We start from the raw sequence: 16,492 nt of genomic DNA, 5'->3' as shown, positions 1-16,492 counted from the left end.
TCTAGTGAGCAGTGGGATGGAAATTTTTGTATCATTATGATTTTTTGCTATTTTAACCTGGAAATGAGCACAATTTGAATGTTTGAGGAAAATGAAACTTTTTATTGAAGTTGACAGGTGGGAAAACCCCTATTTTCCAGTCTTGGAGATACTGAAGCCCTTTTTCAGAATTCTGAAAGTAACATTGACTGAAACCATTGTAGAATAAACTATTTTGTATTCTTCTCAAATGCATTTGGTACTAGAGGGTTTTTAAGCTGACTGTTAAGTTGAATATATCTTTGAGAGTACATACTACTTTAAAAATAGCAAGACTATGGAAAATAGCATTGATTTAAAGAACTAACAACTTTATTTTCTTTTTCTATGGGAAATTATCAATTGTAAATTTCATCCATTAAATTACTCATCCATTTATCCATGGGGCATGCTTCACTCAAGAAAGATCTAACTTTATTGATTGGAAATGACATGTATTATCTTTCTACAAGTCTGAAGAGTTATGTCTATCTAAAGAGGCAGTTATGCGATGTAGTGATTAGAATGACTGATTTGGGGGTTCAAATCCTGCTTAAACACTTAATAGCTCTATGACACTGGGTCAATCACTTGGTATCTGTCTGCTTCTGTTTCCTCATCTACAAAATGTGAATAAGAGCATCTTTTCCCTAGATTCTTATAAAGATCAGATGGGGGAATATTGGTAAAGTGCTTTGGAAACTTTAAGGTCCTACTAGCTATTATGATTAAGTGACTAAACAGAATCAATCTTAGTTCTCCAAGAGTTTATTATAGAAAAAAAAAACCAAAAAATAAAAACAAATTGATGACACAGAAACAGAAAACTATAGAAAGCAAATATTTTAGTACCTGTTAGAGATTAAATAATAAACTATTAAAAAAAGTCTGCTTTTTAGTCATCCTGTTTCAAGTCTTTCCCTGCTCCAGTTCATCTTCTACTCAGTTTTGAATTTGGTGTTTCTTAAACTTTGGACTGACCATTTTATCCTATCCAGACATCTCCAGCACCTTCCTGTAACTTTCAGGATCAAACATAAAACCCCTTATTTGTTTTTTAATACCCTTCACAATCTGACCCATTGCTACTTTTCTTACATCCTACTTCTTTCCATGTATTTTGATCCACTGATTGTTGACTCTTTTTTATTCATCACCCAAGTCATTTCATCTCCTGATTGAGAATTTTACTGACTATTCTTTATCCCTGGAATTCTTGTCCTCCTCATCTCTACCTCCTGGATTCCTCTGACTGCCCTTATGTCTCAGGTAAATCCCCATCTTCTACAAGAATTTCTTCTCAATCCTTTTTAATCTTATTTCTCCTCTGAGACTATCTTCAGCTTATCCCGTTTTCTTCTTGTTTGTACATATTGCTTTTCCTCCAAGTTTGTTTCTCCCATTATATTGTGAACTCTTTGAGAGTAACCATTATCTTTTACCTTTCTTCACACCCCCCATATTTAATACGGTACTCAATAAATACATGATAACTAACTATTATTAGTAACTCACAAAATATAGCAGGTTGGAGTGAATATGGAACTTTCCCCCTAAGAACAAAGTAAATTTAATTACTATATTGGAGGAAAGAGTGTTCAAAGAAGGGATGAAGCCACTGGGGTTGGATGTGATGAAGACAAGAAAGAATTATTCACTTCATAGTTTTCTTCTATTTTTTTGACATAGAGAATGATCTTTGTACTGGAAAGAAAGAAAAATGGCTAAAACACACTATAAACTATTATATACTAAAACTATAGCATCAAGTTGATAATCAAGGTATGTAAGGAAATAATAGAGAGCGTATTGATTCCCTTGTTCAATCCTTGTGTTGTAAGATGGAAGGACCAACATATATACTTATTGTGTATTTAATTTATACTTTAATATATTTAACATCTACTGGTCATCCTGCCATCCAGGGGATAGGGTGGGGGGAAGGAAGGGAAAAATTGGAACAAAAGGTTTGGCAATTGTCAATGCTGTAAAATTACCCATGCAAATAATTTATAAATAAAAAGCTATTTAAAAAAAAAACATCGAAGGACTAAAATAAAAGCAAGAGAGTCCTTACTCCAAAGGGATCTTGTTCTTCTAAAGGAGTTTATTGAGTCCAAATCCACAGATCTAGTTATGTCATGTTCTCAAGTATTGATAGATCTAGAATTGACAAGTGTCTACCAATCCTTCTAATGGTAGGTCTAGCAGATGTATTCACTGAACCATTCCCAGTGATATAGGCAAGAGGCTGGAAGATGGGGAAGGTGTGGAGTTAGAAATGAACTTTTAGTTATCAACAATGGGAGGAGAACGGATATAGCATCATATTGGTTAATGATCTAACAAGCCAAAGCCAAAATATCTTCTTATTTATTTATTTATTTATTTGTTTATTTTTGCTTGAGGTAATCAGAGTTAAGTGACTTGTCCAGGGTTACAAAGGTAGGAAGTATTAAGTGTCTGATGCCAGATTTGAACTCAGGTTCTCTTTATTTCAGGGCTGGTGTTTCAGGTATCTACTGCACCAACTAGCTGCCCCCAAAATGTCTTATTAAAGAAATGATTAGTGAACCTCTAGAAAAAGGTGGATCATGATTGCAAAGGGCTAGCATGGCTTTATACTGAATATGTCATTTCAGATTAATATTATTCCCTTTTGTGGTATTATTAGGCTGATGGATGATAGGAATACAATAGATTTCTTACCTAGTTTTTAGGAAAAGTATACAGGTGTAACTTTATACAATCTCTCTGGGAAAGATATGGACTAGATAGTAATACAAGTGGATTGGCATCTTGATATCATCTTGGAAGGTGGTCTCTAGTATTCCAGGGTGCTTGTAATGACTAAACTAGTAGCTTCCCCACATAGCTAACTAAAGAAATCCCAGAAAAGCTCAAAACCTTTGAGTTATTCAGACAGAGTGAAGCTAAAACTAAGAGCCTAGAATCCCTTTCCTGCCACTGGAGAGTTTAAAAATGTACAACTTGCCAACTGTCCCAAGAGTCTTTTTTCCTCCTATTAGTATAAATCATCACCAATCCCCAAGAACAAGTTTATTTCTCCAGTGTTTGATGTAATTCTAGACTCTACAAAAACTGACCATATTTAATTAGTTGGGGTATTCTCTTTTCTTTGGGACACTCTGTACTCTCTAGGGTTTCAGTGAGGTTGACCTGTTTTTGTCATTTTCCTTGATTGCTCTTCATGTTGTAAGTATTGAAAGCATGGTTTGCTTTACTGTATTATGTGTTCCATATTTTTCTGGAGGTCAATATACTAGACTTATTCTGCACCAAGGAAGTTATATTAATGGCTTTGTATTGTTTAACATTATTTTATATGGCTTATATGAAGACACAGATAGCCTTCTTGTCTGGTTTGTGGAAATCATTACTCTGGAACAGATAGCCAAAATCTTAGATTACAGAGTCACGGTCCAGAAAGTTTTCAACAACACACTACACAATTATGCTAAATTTAACAACATGAAATTTATTATTTTTAAAAGCTTTTTATTTTCAAAACATCTGCATAGTTTTCAACATTCACCCTTACAAAACCTTGTGTTCCAATTTTTTTTCTCCCTCCTTTCTCTCCATTCTCTCCTCTAGATGGCAAATAATTCAATAAAACAACATGAATTTTAACAACAAAAAATAAACTTTTACTTTTGGGTTGGAAAAAACCATCAGTAGTGATGTATAAGGATACCTAGAATGCAGTGTGTCTAAAAAAATTCAGACTTTATATGGTAGTTTGAAAACAAAAGCTAATGCAGTTGTAGGTTGAGTTAGAAGATATATTGAACAGTGATAACCTTACTGTGCTGAGCTCTTCTCAAACCTCAGCTGGATTATTTTATTAATTTCAGGGCATGGTATTTTAGCAAGGACATTGATAAACTAGAGAGTTCAGAAGAAGACAGCAAAAATCTTGAAGGATGTAGAAAAAATGTTATATGAATATTGACAAAGGAAATGGGATAAATTTAATTTAGAAAAAGGAATATAGAAGAGAGATACTGTAATTTTGTTCAGATAGTTGAAGGAATTTCATATAAAAGAGGGATTAGGCTTATTCTGCTAGGTTATGGAGGGCAGAATTAGGAATAATGAGTCATATCTCCTATTGCTCAAGGCAATCATGATGTAGGCTTCCTGAAACCTTATAGAACATGACAATATCACTTAACATGATGTTAAGATTTTAAGAAAGACTTCTAGTCCCAGCTCTCCTTTAGTGGACTTCTCCAGATCTGTTGATACTTACCTGGATAGCTAGCATACTCCCATTCACTTTGATTTATTTATTTAAAATATTTTCCCCAGTTCATTAAAAAAATTATATTTCTTTTTAAAATTTTTGAGTTTTTTGTTATTTCAGTTATTCCCATTCACAATTAAGAAACTGTCTTTTCATTGGATTTGTCTAGGTCAAAATAGGTATCAAATATGATCATATTTTCTGTCTATTTCTGCCTGCAATTCAGGTCCAGTTTTTTTTTTTACCCTTGAGGAGTTCACTGCTTGGATAAAATTTTTCACTTTATGTTTATTATCCTTTGCATTTTTCTTCAAAACTCTAATTATATTATACTATTATCACTTTTTTTTTCTTCTAGTCTGCTTCTAATCTTTGAGGCCAAGCCATTGTTTTCCTTTTAAGCTTCTGATTATAGTTATCATGTGCTATTACTTTCTTCAGCATTTATTATTTGGTTTTCTCTTAACTTACAATGTTTCTTTAATGTGTGCTGTGATTTCTTCTGTTGACTCATGTTTTTAGTTTGGAATTTTGTGCTTTTGTCAGTCCTCTTTGCCACTCTTGTATAGCACATATTTTCCCCTATCCTCTATTTCCTCTGGATATCCCTACTATTGCAAATCTAAATGATGTGGCGCATATCAGGCCACAACCTCTAACTTGAATGAAATTATTTATTATTATGTGTAAAATTTATAAATATTTTGAGTTCCAAATTATCTTCTTCCTGCCTCATTGAGAAGGCAAGCAATTTGATATGTTATACATGTACAGTTATGCAAAACACATTTCCACATTAGTTATGCTGTGAAAGAAAACCCAGATAACAAGAAAAATTAAGAAAGTTTAAAAAATGTTGCTTCAATTTGTATTCATACTCTATCAATCTAAGTTAATTCCTAATTTCTGTTTTATTTTCATTGCAGATTCTAACTTGGCTAGTCTTTGTCTTTTCTTTCTATGATCATTTGACATTGTATTAACTGCTGTAGCCATCAAGTCTCAGGATCCTATATCATTACTCTGGAGCTACCACCTAAGTGCTGAATTGGTCCTTTTTCCTCTCACAGCTCCCAGTGCATTGACATCTGTTAGAAAAGTCAAGGTCTGGATCTATCTTCAGCTTTGCAATGACTAGAACTCAAATGACTTCTACACTATATTTCAGAGAATTGACTAGCTTTAGGCATATTTGTGGGAGCAAGCTCATGCTTGCTTTTTTTTTTTTTTTTTTTTTTTTTTAAAGCATCACATCTCCCTTGCCTCCAATGTCTTCTGGACTATTTAGCTAAATTTGTTTTAGCTTCCTTTGTTGAACTGTCTTCTGGCCTCTGAGAGCTTCCGTATTTACTGATCTCTCTGGTACTTCCCTGTTGTGAACCCAAATTCTGGCTCTTTCTGTGTTTATATCTTTGGTGTGACCCTTTTACCTGCCTCCATTGCCTTCTGAATATTTTTGTTGTTTTCTGACCTGGATGCAATCATCTTACTTGTACTTTTTCAGATTTTTTTTTATCATCTATTTTTCTGGAGAATTTTTCAGCATTTCCTGAAGTTTATATGGGAGAACTGTGCTTTTTTAAAAAAAATGATTCTTTAATTTGCCATTTTAACCAGAAGTTCTCTATTCTGTTCTTTCTTGCCTTTTCTCCTGTAGACCATTTGCCCATTCTCTAGATTTCCATTCTCATTACCTTATCTCACACTTCTTATTCTTGTTTATCTTGCTAACTCTTCAGATTAAACACAAGTGTATCAGGTGTAGTAGAACTAATTTAGGAAAGGAATATAGAAGCCAAAACTTTCTAATCAACTGCCACTCTGCCCCTAAATAGCTGCATGATTTGGGGCAAGTTATTTTCCCTGGGTTTCAGTTTCTTACTTTTAAAAGATTATCTTCCTAGTTGTCAATGCCTTCTGTGGCCATCATGCTAAAATGATTGCTTAACATTTTAAAGTGCTCCAAAGACACCATCTTGGTCTTCAGGCAATCAATTAACAATATATTAAATACCTAATAAGTTCTAGGATGGAAAAGAAAATAGCAAACTCCAGAATTAGTCAAGAAAAAAAACAACGGAGTCTTGAAGAGTTGAGCATGATCGAAAAGACTGAACAGCAACAATATGATGCTAGGTGACACAGATGGCAGGTGAAAAGAAAGAAACAATTTTTAAAAAAGAGAATGAAACAGTCTCTACTCTCAAGAAATGTAAAAAAAGAAAAATGTAACCCAAAAGTGAAACTATTACATGTCTTATACAGTGTTAAAATTTGAAATGAATTGATCTAAATAGCTTGGGCCTTTATTGAGAGCTTCCTTTAGTCAAGAGCCTTTAATATTTTCCTTTCTCCAACTCAGGTCTCTCATATAATTAGTTGACCCCTTGAGCCCTACAGGACTATATTTATTTAATATGAGAAGAAAATGAACCCACAAAATTGCTTACAGTTCTCTTTGGGAAGAATTAAAGTCAACACCAAAACTGTTAAGAAACTAACTGAAGCAAATGAAGACTTACAGGAATAAGTAGTCACTTATCCACTAATCTCATTCCTAGCCTTTTTAGATTAGGAGTTTAATTTATTTAATATCCCTTACAAATGGAGAGTACCAAAGAGAGATTGGAATGCTCTAGCAATATTTCCATTAGTCCAGTCATTATAAATGGAACAAAACATAGGGGAAGGAGTAATTTCTGCTACTGGAGAAGTTTCAGCCTTCCCTCCTTGAGGGGAAAAATCAGGATTTCACATGAATAGACTCTCCCATGACAGCATCAAAGAGTGGTTTGGAGGGAGGGGAAAGAATTGCTGTTTCTTCAAAACTATCTTGGTATCATTGTGCTTTGTCACAATGAAGAGGTTTTATGCCTCAATTGGAATGTAAGGTTCCCAAATATAGGGAATATCTTGTTTCTGTCTTTATATCCCAGTACCTAACTCAATGCTTTGCCCATAGTAGGTGCTTGACACATGTTTGTTGGATTGAATTTTATTTGGGTTTCTACACACCACCTGCTTTTCTCCACTTTTGGAAGCAAAATAGAATTGAGTTCTCAGAAGCAGGAAAATATCCTGTTTGGGGTAAATCCAGCATGAAGGATTTATCCCCGATTTCTGTGGATTTTTGCTGCAGCTCTAAATGAGAATTTTCTGCCAATTTTCATGCAGGAGCAGAAGAGACAGATGGCAGTTATGTGAATGGTTTTGATTATAGATCGTCTCTACAGCATCGATAAAAACTACTAGAAGTAGTGAGGAAAGAACTGAATAAGCGACAATCAACAGTTTCCACTATTTGTTTGAAATGTTAAGAAAAAAGAAAGATGACAGGATACAGGAATGAATCTGAAATCTTAAACAATTGTTCTCTTCTAATAATTACAGAAAGAATACTTCTCCGTATTTCAGTGTGAAATGTTCAGAAACTATGAAAGAATATGTTCTCTTGAAAGTGCCAATGAAAATCAAAAATGTCATTTTCCAGGGCAAATTAATTGAAATCAACCTGTTTTATGTCATTATTGGCATTCACCCTAGAACACAGTAGAACTCAGAGAGATTAGATGAATGATTGAGTCCAACTCTCTCAAATGTGAAACACATTAACTGATCTGTGTGAAACAAAAACCCAGAGAAAGGTTATTGGTCCTCCCAAAGCAGGCCATGAAGCATGAATGGGTAACATCCTGATCGGATTGATTGGCAGAATTGAGGATGAGTTTTCGGGAATTGTTTGAGGATATCTAAAGTGGAAATAGGATAACAATGTCATAGATGGGGATCAGAAGTATCTTTTTCCAGCACAAAAATGTAATTTTAAGAGCTATACTTGGAAATTTTTGTTCCAGAAGAAAGTTGGAGTAAGGCAGAGATATCAGTATTAGGATGATCAACAATGGATCAGCAGTGGGTAGGAAGCATGCTCAGTGTTCCCCAAAATTTCTGTCTTACTAAAAGTGTGGTCAGTACTAAGAGATTGGATAGAGAGTCAAAGTTATGACCACTTGATAAGGCAATAAGTATTTCCCTGGATGATACTCTTGGGGATGAGTAAAACTTTAGACATATTGCTATAGTTATAATTCTGGGCTCATTGGTCTAAAAGAAAACTAGCATTTTATCTCTATATCCTAAATTATTAATAATGTTTCCCAATCTCCCAATTACTAGTGATCTTCTTTCAAAACTACCTAGTATATAACCTTTGAATAATTAGGATTTTTTAAACATTATATTTATTTCCCCATGTTTTTCCATGTGTATGTTGTCTTTTCCATTTGAATATAAGTGCATTTTTGAGTAGAGTTTATTTCATTCTTTGTACTTTTATCCCTAGCACCTTAGCATCCAGTGCTTGACACATAGATGCTTAATAAATACTTATTGACTGATTCATTCTTTTTTTTTTGAATTTAACATATTTTTAAATAGCATTTTATTTACAAGTTATATGCATGGGTAAATTTATAGCACTGACAATTGCCAAACCTTTTTTCCAATTTTTCCCCTCCTTCCCCCAACCCTTTTCCCTAGATGGCAGGATGACCAATACATGTTAAATATGTTAAAGTATAAATTAAATACAAAATAAGTATACATGTCCAAACCATTATTTTGCTGTATAAAAAGAATCGGATTCTGAAATGGTGTACAATTAGCCTGTGAAGGAAATAAAAAATGCAGGTAGACAAAAATAGAGGGATTGGAAATTCTATGTAATGGTCTTAGTCATCTCCCAGAGTTCTTTCACTGGGTGTAGCTGGTTCAGTTCATTACTGCTCCATTGGAACTGATTTGGTTCATCTCATTGCTGAAGATGGCCACGTCCATCAGAATTGATCATCATATAGTATTGTTGTTGAAGTATATAATGATCTCCTGGTCCTGCTCATTTTACTCAGCATCAGTTCATATAAGTCTCTCCAGGCCTTTCTGAAATCATCCTGTTGGTCATTTCTTACAGAACAATAATATTCCATGACATTCATAAACCATAATTATTCAGTCATTCCCCAACTGAAGGGCATCTACTCAGTTTCCAGTTTCTGGTCACTACAAAGAGGGCTGCCACAAACATTCTTGCCCATATAGGTCCCTTTCCCTTTTTAAAGATCTCTTTGGGATATAAGCCCAGTAGTAACACTGCTGGATCAAAGGGAATGCACAGTTTGATAACTTTTTGAGCATAGTTCCAAATTGCTCTCCAGAATGGTTGGATGTATTCACAACTCCACCAACAATGTATTAGTGTCCCTGTTTTCCCCCATCCCCTCCAACATTTTGCATTATCTTTCCCTGTCATTCTAGCCAAGACTGATTCATTCTTTGATTTCTATTTGGATATATCAGATGTGAAGATCAAGGGCTTAGGAGAGGGACTAATGTTGGCTCCCTGTTAGTTGAGGCTTGATTTGGAGGTGAAATGAGGCACTTCTAAGACATTAAACAATTTATAAAAGGATATTTACTTAACTCCAGCATAACAAGCATAGAAAAGAATATAGTGGTACTTAGCTTTTATATAAACAGCCACACTAATTTCCTGATGGAAACTCGTCTAGTTAGCAGGACAGGTTCTAGTAATTTGTGTGGTGTCCATACATTTACCAAATCAAAAGGGTGATAGCACTATGTGGATGAGACTTTTTATGCCCTTCATGATCAGAATTTTTTATTAAGGGAAGCTGGAGCCAATCAGATCCTGTGGATAACTTTGTTGGCTTTTTAGGGAAAATTAGTCCCTGAATAGTCTTTGACATAGCATCTCAATATGTTATATTTGGAACCTTAATATCAAGCTTTAGCCCATCCTATGGGTTTAATCATCAGTTCTATGCAAAAAGTTTCCATAGTTATATCCCCAAAACATTAATGTACTTTAAGGTGTGAGAACTTATTACTAATATCAGAACTATTAGAGCATAAAACTGCACTATAACTATTGGGACACCTGGAAAGTTCTATTAGTATGAGACTGTACTAAGGCTTTTGGGGCATACTCTATATTTTCCCCTATTCTCTGTCTCCTGAAATCCAGGCTTACATCAACAACTGCCTATTGGAATCCTCAATTGTATATCCTGCCCTAAACTCAGCTTATCTATAACTGAACTTATCTTTCTTCCCATTCCCTCAAACCATCCTCACTTTGTAATTTCTCTATTTCTGTTGAGGGTGCCACCAGTTGAGTGCACTAGGCGCGAAGCCACACTTGACTTTTCTTTCTCACTCATATTCAATCAAATGCCAAGTTTTCTCATTTCTTCCTCCATAACTCCTTTCTCTGTCATTCTCTTTTCTCAAGTTACATTACCACTTCCATAACTTAAGCCCTTATCCCCTCCTGACTGGAGTATTACAATGGCTTTGCAACCTAAGCATTGCTCATATCTGACTGTCATTCTCTTGTTCAAAAAATTTGGTTTCTCATGCCTCTATTTAAAATGCAAAGACTTTCACTCTCTGGCTCTTGATCACCTTTCTAGATTATTGCATTCTACTCTATTCTGTGCACAAGACATCTCAGTTAGACTAGATTTTAAGTTGTTCCTCGTCCTTAATATTCCATCTCCCAACTCCAAGCTCTACTGAAACTATTCCCCATTTCTGGAACAAACTTCTTATCTCTTCCTTATTAAAATATAACATCCTTAAGAGCCAGAACTATATGTTGCCTCTCATGGCCAATTCTTGCCACAATGGAAGCAAATATAAGTGCTTAATTAACATCTATTGGTTGGTTGAATATTTAATTTTTTTCAAAATTCAACTCAAGGGCCACATCTTATAGTAAGTCTCTTTTATTCTTCCAGGTTGTTAGTGTTTTCTATTCAACCTCCCCAAATTAATTTTTATTTATTTTATATATATCGTGTAGCTACTTTCCTGTATACAAATTGTTTTCCCTGAATAAAATCTAAGTTCTTTGAGAGCAGGGCCTGGAATTTATTTTTCTCTTGGATTTCTTTGTCTTTATTGTGGTGTCTAGTAGAGAAGAGAGGCTCATTGAAATTGAATGAATCTAGTCTAAATTTTTCATTTTATAGGGTATAAATTCAGGCCCAGAGAGTTTTGACTTGCCCACACTCATACGATTAATTTTGGGCAAAGCCAAGTATAAAATCCCCATAACTTTACTGCCAATGTCCCTATATTTATTTAAAAATATTAAGCTGCCTTTTTTTTTTTTAACCAACATTGCTTGAAAAAGTAAGGATATATCTTCTCTCTGCCCCAAGAAGTGCATTTTGGACCTTTCAGTGAGTTTGACAATTTGTAAAAGAGTGTAAGATAATAATTAGAAACCTTTCCAAACCTCAGCCTTTTGAATTAGCCTTTGCAGCTGATGTTTGAAGTTTATTTTCTTTAACTGGATTCATAGCTACAATGTCATGTATATAAAATGATGAAGAAAAATGAGAAGTGGGAATTTGTTGATAAACACCAAGGAGAGAAGAAAGTGTCAGGGAGGGAGGAAGGGAGAGAGAGAGAGAACAAAAAAGAAAGAAAGAAACAGAGAGGGAGAGCGAGAGTGAAATACAGAGAAAAGACGGACAGACAGAGATAGAGACAGAGACAGACAGAGGGAGGAAAAAGACAAAGACAGAGAGAAGGGATAGAGAAATAGAGAGGCAGAGAAAAAGAGAGACACTTTAAAAATATTTTTGAAAGTTAGTATTCAGAAGCCTATGTCCGTGATGTATTTATATCTCTTTTTGTTTTCTTTTGTCGCCTGTTTTTTTTTGGGGGGGAGTAAGTAGGGGGATATGAGAATGTGTGGTTGGGGGTAGCATTTTATCTGTTATATAATTCTTCTTTGGAAAGATACTAAAATCTTTCCCAAGAGATTATTGTTAGGACATGGGATTCTTTGACCTGAGGGCTGTTTGTGGGCTTAAGTGTTGAGAAGCTAACTGTATCTGGTAATGAAGTTCATTTTACTTGGGTGAATGTTTTTAGTTGGGAAAGTTTAGTGCATAATGAATCAAATGTTCCAGTTGTTATTTAGAGATTATATTTCTTGATAACAGATGACAGTCTAGAGCTCAGGAAACAATGGGCGGCTTTAGAATCAGACAATCTAGATTTGAATTCTGGAATTACTTCTTGATACTTGTGTGACTTTGATCAAGTTGCTTGTAAAGATGGAAGGTAAGTATATCTTCTCAACTGTTAGCTGGAGCCAGGCTTGTTCATTCTAATTTAAATAGTGTTCAGTTTTACATAATAATTACAATGTTATAGTCATTATGTCTATTATTTTCCTGGTCTTGGTTACATAAACATGCAGTTTTTCTCATGATTCTTTGGATTTTTCTTATATCATTTATGGCAGAATAATATTTCAATACATGTACATATAATATTTTCTTTAGCTATTCACCCACACTTTGACACCTGCTATTTCCAATTTTATTGCTACAAAAAATTCAGCTATGAATAATAGTTTGGTAAACATAAGAAATTTCTTTGTATCTTTAACCTTTTTGAGGAATATATCCAGCAAAGAAATCTCTTTGAAAGGAATATAGACATTTTAATATGTTTATAAGGCTTAATTCCAAATGACTTTCCAGAATGGTTGGCCCAATTACAACTCTCCCAGTAAATGATCCTGTCCTCCTGCAGTCACTCCAACAATGATAATTTCCACCTTTTGATATTGTTGGCAATTTTCTGAGTATGACACAAAACCACAAAGTTGTTTTGATTTGCATTTCTCATATTAGGAATTTGGAGCAATTACATTTGTAATTGATTGTTAATAGTTTGATATTCTTTTTAGGACAGTTTGTTCACATTCTTTGACCATTATCTAAAAAGATATGCCTCTTAGTCTTATATATTTGTTCTAGGTCCCTATGCTAGGGACCTACAATATTGAATTGATGTAATAGGACTCTTTGGTCCCCTGATTTTTAGGGGGGGGGTGGCCTGGGTCAGGAAACCTTGAATCTTCTGCCTTTGGCCCAGCACACTCCACTCTTAATTCACCTGCAGATTACTTCTTAGCTTCTAACCTCAGGAAACTCCTAAAATAATCACCTTGAGATTACTCTTTAGTCCACCATCCTTCTTTCTTAATTTATCTAGAGATTTCTCTTTAGCCCACCACCCTTGATTAGTCCTTAACTTCAGGTCATGGAATCAACATGTACTCCTTAGCCTTAGGGGATAGAAGATGGGATAAAGCTGTATTCTGTCTCTCAATTCTCTGCTATTTTCCTAATAAGGATCCTAACCTGCTGAGAAATCTCAGTGTCAAAATAAACCCTCTTTTTTGCCAATTTAACTTGGAAACTAGGACTGTGAATTCTTTTTGCAAAACCTGTGACGCCAACCTGGAGATGCCCAAACACTATTAGGCTGTCTTAGACAGATGAAACTATTTACTTTACTGTGTTCTTATGTAGTTTGCATATATTTTATTTTTCCTATAAGGTTTGGGGGATTTTCTAATATATTTTTTTCAATTGTAATACCATAGTACTCTTTAAAAATAAAAGTCTTTTATTTTCAAAATATATGCAAAGATAATTTTCAACATATACCCTTGCAAAGCCTTGTTTCAAATTTTTCTCCCTTTTTTCCCTCACTTCCTCCTCTAGACAGCAAGTAATACAATATATGTTAAACATGTGTAATTCTTCTATGCATATTTCCACATTTATCATGTTGTGCAAGAAAAATCAGATCCAAAAAGAAAAAAAAGTAAGAAAGAAAAAAAGCAGGCAAACAACAATAAAAAAGGTGAAAATACTATGTTGAGATCCACATTCAATCCCCATAATCATCTCTTTGGATGCAGATAGCTCTCTCCATCACAAGTCTATTGGAATTGGACTAAATGACCTTAGTGTTGAAAAGTGGGACTTTCTAATATTAAGCAAAATGTAGTAAATAATTATGCTTTTTATTTCCATCTTCTTATACCGATCTATGTTTTTTAGGTGATAAACAGCAAAGGAAAAGTAGGAAATTTTAACTTGTGACGTATTAGCAATGAGTGGGAAATTGAAATAGACACAGAGAGAATGCATCTCATTATAATTGTTAGGATTTTCTTTCCTAGCTATGGATCCAAGCTGAACAAAAGAGAATTATTAATACATGTTTGAAAATGTTCTAAAAGTATAAAAAACCAAGTGAATTCAGACTCATTTTCAGACATAATTTAGTTTAGCAGCTTGGTGGGAATTGAATGGAACTGATAGGATGAAATATTTCTCAATATTGAGAGACCTGATCCTGTTCCCAGAACTGGGACCCTGGGGTGTGTGTGTATGTGTGGTGTGTGTGTGTGTATGTGTGTGTGTGTGTGATATAATCTATGGAGAAATGAACTTTGAACCCTGGGATACAGGATTTAGTGAAATTGCAGGAAGTGATGTGACTTGTGGCAAGCAGACAACATTGATGACCATTGGTCAAAGATGGTTACATCCTTTTAGTCTATCCAATGAGAAGGCTTAGGTCTTTTGCTTTTAAGTCCTGGACAAGGCAGAAGCTGGACAGGTTCCAGGAGCACATGGTGGAGTTGGGATGGCTCCCAGGTGTGTCTGGGCCCTCTCCCTGCAGGAATTAAATAAATGCTTTCTCTTTGTATCTGATTTTTCTCTGATTAGTTAATATGGGAATGGGGGTCTTGCACCCATCCCACACAGAGTTGTAGAATGAACTAGAGTTGGTATGTGACTTGGCCATCAAGCCTTTTTATTTCCCATTGTCTGATGAATTTGAATAGAAGGCCACCCTCCAAAGATAGAACCCAGAGATTGAATAGAAAAAAGAAAATCTCTATTTGGAGGGATATAGAAGGGTGAAACTGGTGGAGAGTGGCACATGAAGGTAAATGATAGACAAGAAGGAGTAACCATCTTTGGTGTCAGTCCAATCAACATTTACCACTCCCTTCCAAACATGCCAGACGTACTAGTACTTTTTAAACTTTGTGATACAATAAAGCCTTGACCTCTCCATTTCATTGCCTTCACTGTGAGAAGAGAGAGCAGAAGCAAGGTAAAATGAGCTTGATCAATTTTTGTAGATAATTGAACTTGTGATATAGCTGCAAAAAAGGTGACCTTGCGCAGCATTCAAAATAAAGGTCTTGTGCCACAGTCTCCTTTTATTGTTATGCCTCATTTTCCCTAATTGTCCTGCCTCAGTTTCTCTAAATTGTTCTGCCTCAATTCCTTGAATTGTTCTGCCTCAATCCCCCTGGTTGCAATCCTCCTCCCTCTCCCTCTCCTCCCCCCTGACCCCCCATTCAGACTGATATAACTTAGGGCTGGCTACTCTAAGGTTATAAACTGTAAATGTGTAGTCTCAAGATAAGGGGGAGTTCAGACATCCTGGCTCCTAAGTCCTCTTAAGTTATCAAGAATTTATGGTCCTCACCTCCCACCCTGTCAGAACCTGATTGATGGTCCATTTCTGGAAATTCCTTTTCACCAGAGTTTGGATTCCACCCCCTGCCTTTGTCTTAGAGCTCTGATCTTAGAGCCATGTATATAAAAGTGATTGGAATCTCATATTCCTTGCTGCTGCTGCTGAATGCTTTGAGAGAGATATCAGCCTTGGGACCAAAATGGATCCTTTGGTCCCAGAAAATCTCTCTCTTTCAGAAACCCAAATAAAATATTAAAAACTCTCTAATCTCTACCTTGCCTCAGTTTCTCTGGCATTACAGTCTGAAATATTTTGTTAATTCTGGCCACTATATTTTAAACAAATAAAACAAATAGAAAAGCCAACTTGAGGTGCTTCTGGAAGAGTACAGCTTAAGTTAGGGCAAAGAGTATTAAATTTGGAATCAGGAGGATTAGGTTTGCCTCTTGCCTTTTACTCTTTATATCATTGAAAGTCTCTGAAAGTGTTCTTGTCACTGTTGGTAGAATCAAATGAGATAATTTATGCAAAGATTTTGTAAAACTTGAAGTGCTATATGAATGCTTGCTGTTACTTTTATCTCATTCTACTGTATTTATGTAAGATAATAATCAATCGATTAAAATTCATTAAGACTCTACTAAGTGCCAGGTTAAGCACTGGGGATACAAAAAAAAGGACAAAAGATAGTCTGGACAGAAGGAGTTTACAGTATAATGGAGGAGACCAGATGATAACAAATATATACAAAGCAAGAAGTATATAGAAATGCTTTTGTTGGAAAAAAACAAACAAACAACCCATACA

Source organism: Sarcophilus harrisii, chromosome 6 (genome assembly GCF_902635505.1).
Source record: "Sarcophilus harrisii chromosome 6, mSarHar1.11, whole genome shotgun sequence".
NCBI lineage: Eukaryota > Metazoa > Chordata > Mammalia > Dasyuromorphia > Dasyuridae > Sarcophilus > Sarcophilus harrisii.
This window is presented reverse-complemented; position numbering follows the sequence as displayed.